General features: G+C 42.5%; 1 protein-coding gene across 7 annotated transcripts in view; it reads right to left on the reverse strand.

Moving 5' to 3' along the window:
• Nucleotides 1-8,824, reverse strand: part of RESF1 (retroelement silencing factor 1) — a 31,517-nt gene extending 22,693 nt beyond the window's left edge. For 4 of the 7 annotated variants that reach the window (XM_076007502.1, XM_076007503.1, XM_020287570.2 and 1 more), the window contains exons 1-2: nt 8,743-8,824; nt 7,423-7,519 (exon numbers count right to left, since the gene is read on the reverse strand). The gene's annotated coding sequence lies outside the window, so the exon portion shown is untranslated. Of the gene's footprint in view, nt 1-5,241; nt 5,316-7,422; nt 7,520-7,961; nt 8,711-8,742 lie in introns of those variants that run through there. The other 3 variants (XM_076007498.1, XM_076007499.1, XM_020287573.2) reach the window with 3 other exon arrangements.
• Nucleotides 8,825-9,548: the final 724 nt, after the last annotated feature.

Here is a 9,548-nt window from a genome sequence, read left to right on the forward strand (position 1 = left end):
AAAATTCCTCTAAAGAGAAATCTGATAAAATCGTTCCTCTGCTATTTACTCCAGTCACTACAGCCCATGTTCCAGTGTCTATTCTGGTTGTCCCAGGTTCCGTTGAGAGTTGCAAGAACCTAAACAGAGGCATTTTGTTGTCATGGATGGAAGAAATCCAGATTTTATAAAACCAAAGGTTGGGATTAATGATGCAGGGGATTTCAAGTACCACAACCGATCTGTAAGACAAAATCCACCTACATCAGGTAATAGATGATAGATCCAGCAATCTGTTAAATTCAGAGTCATAGCTACAGTATAGAAAAAAACATACCCAAGTTCTGCTTTCCTTTAATCAGGAGAACACAGGAAACCATGACTAACAGGAAAAAGTATTCATGCCTTTGTCCAAGGACATCCACTCCTAAAGTCAGCAGCTGCTAAGAGTTGCTAAGAGTCCTTAGATTTTAAGACCTTCCATTGGCCAAGAGTTATGCTGAGGATTGTGGCTGCAGCCTGGGATAAACATGAATGGTCTTTCCTGCCCCACTAAACCTGATCTCTTGGGTCTAATGTCTTGCTTCCCTGATAAGCATTTAAGAGAGCTATAGAAATTTGGCTGGGCAAGAAGAAATGGAAATTACTCAGTTGTGAACTAACCAATCCCAAACCAAGCCTACCTAGCCACAATAATTTGTCCAATGACAGGGACATTGATCAGGAATTGTAGCAGTGAGTTGTTAGGAGCCGGGCGGATCGCTCAAGGTCAGGAGTTCCAAAGCAGCCTGACTGTAAGGTGAAAAGTGATCAAGGAAAATAAAAAAAAATAAAAAAGAAACCAGCCTGAGCAAGAGCAAGACCCCATCTCTACTATAACGAAAGAAATTAATTGGCCAACTAATATATATAGAAAAAATTAGCCAGCATGGTGGCACATGCCCGTAGTCTCAGCTACTCGGGAGGCTGAGGGAGGAGGATCCCTTGAGCCCAGGAGTTTGAGGTTGCTGTGAGCTAGGCTGACAACAGGGCACTCTAGCCTGAGCAACAGAGTGAGACTCTGTCTAAAAAAAACAAAACATGTGGCAAAAAATTAAATGCAGAAGCAGATATAGGAATCCAACTATTCTCTACTAAGCCACAAAAAACATAAAATGATACCACTCTTTTCCCAATTATTTCGGGAATCATCAAAAAATATTCAAATAATTCAAAAAATCATCAAAAAATAGTTTGTTAACATTTAAGGATTATCACTTTTAAATAAAATTATTTTATTGATATAACCTACATAAACAAATGTTCTTTGGGGTCCTGAACAATTTTAAATGAATACAAATGCTTCTTAAGACCTTATGTCCCTGCAGTCCATAGCTGCAGAGAAAGCATGTCCGCGCAGCTCTCACAGGAGAATCTGGAAGCACTTGGTCTCCTTAGATTGTGCCTATGCATATTTTTTCCTGTTGGTTCTATATTGTCTTCTTTGCTGTAATAAACTTTAGCAATGAGAATACAAATAGAGAAAAGCAACAAAACCACTAGTCAAATCTTTGAGAAGATCACATCGACAAACCTTTAGCTAGCTTGACCAAGAAAAAAAGCAAACACAACAAAATCAGGAATGAAATAGGGGCAGTACTATCAACCATATAGCCATAAAAAAGACTACAAGGCAATTCTATGAACTGTATACCAATATATGAGATAATACAGATGAAACAGACAACCTCTAAAGACATAATGATCAAAACTAACAAATAAATAGAAAAACCTAAATACCCTACAAACAGATTGAATTTGTAACCAGAAAAACACCCACAAAGAAATGCTTAGCCTCAGATGGCTTCACTGACGAATCATACTAAAAATTTAAAGATAAAACCAATTACAGGCCGGGCGCGGTGGCTCACGCCTGTAATCCTAGCTCTCTGGGAGGCCGAGACGGGCAGATTGCTCAAGGTCAGGAGTTCGAAACCAGCCTGAGCAAGAGCGAGACCTCGTCTCTACTATAAATAGAAAGAAATTAATTGGCCTACTAATATATATAGAAAAAATTAGCCGGGCATGGTGGCGCATGCCTGTAGTCCCAGCTACTCGGGAGGCTGAGGCAGGAGGATCGCTTGAGCCCAGGAGTTTGAGGTTGCTGTGAGCTAGGCTGACGCCACGGCACTCACTCTAGCCTAGGCAACAAGCGAGACTCTGTCTCAAAAAAAAAAAAAAAAAACCAATTATAGACCAGGCGTGGTGGCTCATGCCCGTAATCCTAGCACTCTGGGAGGCTGAGGCGGCCGGACTGCTCCAGGTCAGGAGTTCAAAACCAGCCTGAGAGAGACCTTGTCTCTACCAAAAACAGAAATTAATTGACCAACTAAAAAAATATATACAAAAAAAAAAAAAAATTAGCCAGGCATGGTGGCACATGCCTGTAGTCCCAGCTACTAGGGAGGCTGAGGCAGTAGGATCGCTTGAGCCCAGGAGATTGAGATTGCTGTGAGCTAGGCTAATGCCAAGGCACTCACTCTAGCCTAGGCAACAAAGTGAGACTTTGCCTCAAAAAAATAAAATAAAACCAATTCTATACAAACAATTCCAAAACTAGGAGATGAGGGAACACTACCCAACTGAATTCTATGAGGGCAATATTACCCTAATACCAAAACACAAAACTGCAATGAAACCATGGACTAATCTCTTATGAATATAGACACAAAAATCCTCAAGAAAACACTAGCAAACAAAATCCAACAGTATATTAAAATAATTACATGCCATGACCAAGTGGGATTTATCCCAGGAATTCATGTAAAATAAGCATGATGATAGAAACATTTAAACTATCAGTAGAAGGGAACTTCCTCAACTTGATTAAAGGCATCTAGAAAAAAATCCACAGCTTTGTCATCAAAACAAGTCTAGAGAAAAAATAAAATAAAAATCCAAAGCTAACAGTCCACTTAAAGGTGGAAGACTGAATGTTTTCCCTCTATGAGATCAGGAAGGAGACAAGGATGTCCACTCTCCCCACTTCAATTCAACATTATACTTTTTGCCATGGCAGTTAGGCAAAAAAAAATTAAATTAAATTAAATTAAATAAGACATCCAGACTGGAAATGAAGTAAAACAATCCCTATCTGCAGATGACATAATCTTATATATAAAAAATCATAAAGAATCCACTAAAAACTAATAGACTAATAAACTAGTTTGGTTAGGTTGCAGAGTACAAGGTCAATATACAAAAACAACTTGTATTTCTATACAATATTTAATCTAGAAAATTAGTAACATCAAAATGAATAAAAACTTCAGAGTAAATTTACCAAAAGTGAGAAACCTATACACTGAGTATTACAAAATATTGCAAAAAAAAAAAATTAAGAATCTAAATAAATGGAAACACTTATTATCACCCGTCTCGCACATGCGCACTTCTCAGTTCTGAGGATAAGCAGCTAGAGGGAAGAAGGCCTGACGTGGGACCTGCACTTTCCACCTCTCACAAAGTCCGGCTCCGAAAAATTATTCGTGAAAGGATGGTGGAAGGGACTACCATTCTTGAAGTCATGGTGATCGATGGGGAGATAATTCTTTAAGGAATGGTTATTTTAAAGGCTCCAGGACCAGGAAACAATCCCACATTCATGAATTGGAAGACGTTATTAAGGTGGCAATATTGCCCAAACTGATCAACAGAGTCAATGCACCCCTTATCAAAAATTCCAGGCCGGGCGTGGTGGCTCACGCCTGTAATCCTAGCACTCTGGGAGGATGAGATGGGCGGATTGCTCAAGGTCAGGAGTTGGAAACCAGCCTGAGCAAGACCCCGTCTCTACTATACATAGAAAGAAATTAATTGGCCAACTAAAATATATAGAAAAAATTAGCCGGGCATGGTGGTGCATGCCTGTAGTCCCAGCTACTTGGGAGGCGGAGGGAGCAGGATTGCTTGAGCCCAGGAGTTTGAGGTTGCTGTGAGCTAGGCTGATGCCACGGCACTCACTCTAGCCTGGGCAACAAAGCAAGATTCTGTCTCACCAAAAAAAAAAAAAAAAAAAAAAAAAAGGGTTAGTATCAATGTGGACACATTAGAACTCTCATACATTGCTGCATAAAATTGTACATCTACTTTCGACTACAGTCTGGTGGTTTCTCAAAAGGATAAAGTCACCACAACCACTGAATTCCACTCCTGGGTATTTACTCAAAGAGAATTAAAAACACGTCTATATAAACACTTGTATAGCAATGATCACAGCAGCACTCATAGTAGCCAAAAAGGGAAAACAACTCTAAGGCCTATTAACTAATGAAAGAATAAACAAAGGTGTCATATACACAAAATAGAATATTTGGCAATAAAAAGGAATGAATGCCTTTGTTTACTGCTAGGGAAAAAAAATAAAAAAAAAAAAAAGAAAAAAATAAAAAAAAAAAAAAAAAAAAAGGAATGAAGTACACATATGCTTCAACATAAATGAAACTCTAAAACATCCTGGGTGAAAGTCAGAGGGCCACATACTGAATGATTTCAATTATATGAAATGTTCAGAATATGCAAATCTATAGAGGTATAAATCAGATTAATGGTGACCTAGGGATGAGTATGTTGAGGAATAATGGGGGAAGCTACTACTACTGAGTACTGAGATTCTTTCTGGGGTCAAGAAAATGTCATTGGCCAGGTGTGGTGGCTCAAGCCTGTAATCCTAGCACTCTGGGAGGCCAAGGTGGGCAGATCGCTCAAGGTCAGGAGTTCCAAAGCAGTCTGAGCAAGAGTGAAACCCCATCTCTACTATAAATAGAAAGAAATTAATTGGCCAACTAAAAATATATATAGAATAAATTAGCCAGGCATGGTGGGACATGCCTGTAGTCCCAGCTACTCAAGAGGCTGAGGGAGGGGGATCGCTTGAGCTCAGGAGTTTGAGGTTGCTGTGAGCTAGGCAGACACCACGGCATTCTAGCTGGGGCAACAGAATGAGACTCTGTCTCAAAAAGAAAAAAAAGAAAAAGAAAAATGTTTTATGTTGCAGGTAGCAAATAGTTTAGAGGGAGGCAGGACTGAAGACAGGATGACCCCAAGTTGGAGGATATTATGGGAATCCAAGCAAGTAATAATGGAGGCAGAGCTAAGGCAATTGTTAACATCTGAAAATGCTCAAGGACAAGCTATTAGCAGGACTTGGAGACTCATTAAATAAACTTGCTTAACTATAAGGATAGCCAATCCAAGGACAAGATGTTGATTTTTCTTTCTTACCTGGACCTGCTTGTGCTCTTAACCACCATGCTAGACGGATGCCATGGCACTGTAGCCTGGGCAACAGAGTAAGACTGTGTCTCAAAAAAAAAAAAGAAAAGGAAAATGTCCTTAAATTGATAGTGGTGATGGTTACACAACTTTGAACAAACTAAAAACCACTGAAACTATATACTACATATAAATGTTATATGAATTATATCTCTGAGTGGTAGTTTAAAAAAATAGCACTTTCCTATTATTAACAGACTCGGGCACATGAACCAATGAGACTTAATGAAATGTAGTTATCATATTTTTGGTAGAGCAATCAGAAAAAAGGAATGCTCTGTGCAACTTGAAGCTGGATAGATATTAAATGTGTAGATGTCAGGGCCTCCCCAATGGAGGGAGGTCTGCCTGAGAACCAAGGCAGAGAGGACAGCAGAGCTCAAAGACAGTGCCAAGTCTTTAAAACTTTCTTTCAGATTCAGATCCTGGATCCATCCAAACCCAAAGGTCATGCTACATGAACTTTAAAATTGTGTGATATAAAAATTCTCCCTTGGGGCTTAAAAAACAATAATCTGTTTATGGTTTCTGTTCTTGAAAACTTAATCAGAAACAGAAAAAAAACTTAATTGGACAATACAACTTCTTTTAATACACCTTGTAATTTTAATCATAAGTTAAGACTGTGTACAAATGAAGTCTAGTAATTTGATCCATCTCAAGAGAATCTAAGGTACTGTCATTAAATCTCTGCAACCGTTATAATCACAAGCAGACAACATACAGTTGTAATCTCACTTGAGATCTGACCAGGCCACCTCCAACTTTGCTCTTCCTTCACAAGTACACTTAAATTATCAAGAATAGTATAAGCATCACATTGTTGCCTCTGAACAAAGCATGTAAAATTTCTCAAGGTCCACAAGATTACTTCTTTCTTTACAAAGCTTCTTTCAAGGAAAAACTTAACTTGCATTTCTATAGGCAAGGTAGGCTATAGAAATGCAAGTTGGCTGGCTTTATCAGATACTTTCCATGGCTGTTTTACATAATAGAGTATAAGCCTCCAAAGGGGGAGGGAGGGACACCTGATCAGACAAAACAAAGATTCCTGAAATGGGAGGCAGGACTGAAGACAGGATGACCCCAAGTTGGAGGATATTATGGGAATCCAAGCACCTTTCTAAACAATGTTAGATCAATTCCCTAAACATTTGAGCTCCTACAGTGTCCCAAGACATTGATAATCTACAAGGGAAAAGAGATTCTTATACAATCACAGAGATAATATGGAAAAACAAAGCTCTAGGGCAAGTTTGCCCAGGCTAGAGAATTTAATGGAGACTTTATTTCAAACAAACTTGCAGGTAAAACCAGATATAGACCAGTAGTAGTGACTAGTATGTCCTAAGAAAAAGAGAACCTATAATAAAGAGAACATAGAGAATCTACAGTGATGGGTTTAATCACCAGAAAGCTCATGAATTTATTTAGAGTTTAAATTTGCAAACTGAATTTTCTGTAGGATATACAGTTGTATTACTTAGGCCATAAAATTCTAAGATAGTAATAGTTAAAAATTTATTGAGCACTTACCATGTGCCAGGAGCTGTTCTAAGTGTGTTATATATGAAGCTCACATAACTTATCACAACTATCCTACCTGAGGTAAGCACTACTGTTATCTCCATTTAACAGATGAGGAAGCTGAAGTAGAATGGTTAATTTTTCTAAGGTTGTGTAGATACTGAGTGGTAGAGCCAAGATCTGAACCAAAGAAGTGTGATTATGGGAACCATAATCTCAATCACTAGAGGAAGCATCCTAACACAAGTTTTGTGGCTACAGGATGATGGAGATGATCACCACAACCCCTCACCCCACGTGCCAGAAACAACAATAAATAAAAACAATCAAATAAGAAACAGAGCAAATAGACAATAAGTAAACCTCTGCCTGGGTAACTTCCACCAGTCACCTTACCATAAATCACCTCTTCCTTATTTTGCTACGATTAACAACTGCATTCTCACTACTATAGACAACATTATTTCTTTTCAAGCTTTGCAGCGAAAAACCACTGCTGGCTCACTAATAATTTTATTCCATAATAGACAAATTACTCCATAATTGTGTGTGTATAATTGCCTGGTTAAATCAGGGTAGGCTGCTTAGAAGTGACATACTCACCGTCAAATATGATTTCACTCTTTAATTACTGTATATGTTCCCATTTCCCTCCAAATATGTCAGTCCCCCTCCACATTGAGCGTTCACTTCCTTGGTCCTAAGGACAGCAAGAAACGTTTTATAATTAATAAAAAGCACATGCTATTGTGTTTATTTGCTATGACACTGCTGTGCAAAAGCATACTAAGTTTACTGAACTCTTATTAAGTGTGCTCATTAACAGAAAGTAAGTCTGGCTTTAAAATACCATTTCACTTAAGTTTAAGAATTCATGTGCGCTCCCCTCCAGGTCCACTTTTGTCCTAGCATTTCAAAACAAATAGCAATTTCTTTACCGGTCTTAGCAATTTTCTTTATTGGATTAGTAAACGAGAATCCGACTGTACAGTGGGAAATAAACAGTAACTAAAACCTTAACATACGCGCACGTTACCAATGCATAAACCTGCTAATACATTCAGCAGAGAAATGCAACCGCCAAAGCAGCTTTTGCAGCCCGCCTGTCACATGCACCTCAAGCTCGTGCACATCCCCCACACCTCGCCCCTCCGCTTTTCTTTCTTTAGAAGGCAAAGTGTTACAAATCAATTGTTTTCACGGAAATGATTCCCGGAAAGCTTGCCGCTAAACTCGGGACCCTAAGGACGCTCGCTGAGGGAGTCTTCGTCCCTGGAGAAGGCCTAAGGTCGGTCTGTATCTGCGCACTTAAGGATGCCTCCAGGAACTAAGTACTGCTGAGGAACAAGAAAGCATCTCCGGCGCGGAAGCGTCCGCGGGCCAGCGCTGCTCCAGGAGGCTTCGGCTCCACAGGGAGGAGGGCACCGGTGAGGAAATAGGAAAAGCGAAACGAAGATTTCCTTTTCCACTCCAGAGTACACGAAAGCACTAAAAACACAAGCAGCTCTCACACCCGCCCGCCTGACCAACCGCCTCGCAGCTGAACAAAACGCGTCGCCGCCCGGCCACCCGCGACCTCTAGCGCGGAGAGGGAGGCGATTCACGGAGCACAGCCCGCGAGGCGCCGCCCTCCTCCGGGCCGAGGGCCAGGGCGGGCCCCGGGGCCGCGGCCGGAGCGGGGAGCGCCAACGCCCCGCCGAGCTCAAGGCGGCGGGCCGGCGGGCGGGCGGGAGCGAGAGCCTGCGAGGCCCAGGGGCTCCGGGCCGCTGGCCGCGCGCGACGCCGAGCCCGTCGCAGAACAAAAGCGTCCCCCGCCGCGCGCCCGGCCCAGCCCGCGGCGCCTCAGGCTCCCGGCGCCCCCCGCGCGGCCCGGGCCCCAGCGGGCGAGCGAGCGGCCGCGCGGGCACCCGGGCTCGCACTTACCTACGGGGGCAGTGGACAACCCCGGCGAGCCGTGAGGACGGCGCGGGCCTCTCGGGCCCCGGAGTTTAAGTCAAGTGGGGTCCGCCTCTAGGGGCGGGTCCAGCGGGGACGCCCGGGCTCCGCGGGGCAGCTGGCTCCGCCCCGGGCCCGCGGCGGCGGCTGCCGGCTCCGCCCCGCCGCGGTCCTAGTGCCACCCGGATCGCAGCGTGCCGGGGGCTTTGCAGAGCTTTCTTTCACAGATTTGCTGGGGAAAACTTCCTGAGCTCTACCTTTCACCTGAATTACTCAAGATTGGAGTTTGCATCCCAATCGCCCGGAGGGTTTGTTAGAAAGGACTTGAAAAGCACAGCCAGCAAAATTTCAGATTCAGTAGGTCTGGGTGGGGCTGAAAAATTTGCATTTCGAATCAGTTTCTGAGACTGGCTGTTGCTTGCTGGTCCCCGAACCAATTATCCTGTGCAAGGGTTGGCCAACTTTCTCTACCAAGCCCTGGAAAGACAAAGGGCACCCAAGAGACTGTTAACCCTAAAAAAAAGAAAGGAATCAACAGGTCAGAGGCAAATAAGGTAGGAGAGAAAATGGCCTGGAAAAGGGTAAAAATGTTTTCTGTCTCTTCAAACCCCCTCGCCCTTTTTGAGAACTAAAACCTACATCCCGGCCTCAGACCAATGGTAGGGAGGGACAGGGGAGTATCCTTTGTGCCACTTGAGATAGTTCAATGGAAATGTCCAGGGGGAGAGGTCACGAGATTGTTTTAGCTGAGATGGGATGAGTCTGAACGTTGGTATTTTGAGAGGGGACTCTCC

The sequence above is a fragment of the Microcebus murinus genome, chromosome 10 (assembly GCF_040939455.1).
Source record: "Microcebus murinus isolate Inina chromosome 10, M.murinus_Inina_mat1.0, whole genome shotgun sequence".
NCBI lineage: Eukaryota > Metazoa > Chordata > Mammalia > Primates > Cheirogaleidae > Microcebus > Microcebus murinus.